Genomic DNA, 278 nt, shown 5'->3' with positions numbered 1-278 from the left:
CATAAGCGTGATAGATGAAGTCTTTCAAGCTAGTGAGTTGGTTGAACCATACCAAGTTGCTCCGTCGATTGACTTAGAAGAAAATTTGAAGTTTCATGTTTTCAACGATTGTCTTGTTGATGTTTGACACAACTAAAAGATTGATGTCTTCTCCTAAGTGCAAGAGTGTCGAAGTAATAAATAACCCGACAAGACCGGTGTCGAACCACAAGGAGGTTAATTGTACAAAAATATAAATAACAATAATACAACAACAACAATAATAATAACAACAACAA

Source organism: Populus euphratica, unplaced genomic scaffold (genome assembly GCF_000495115.2).
Source record: "Populus euphratica unplaced genomic scaffold, PopEup_1.0 scaffold348.1, whole genome shotgun sequence".
Taxonomy (NCBI): domain Eukaryota; kingdom Viridiplantae; phylum Streptophyta; class Magnoliopsida; order Malpighiales; family Salicaceae; genus Populus; species Populus euphratica.
The sequence above is the reverse complement of the archived record's forward strand: the minus strand, read 5'-3'. Positions refer to the sequence as shown.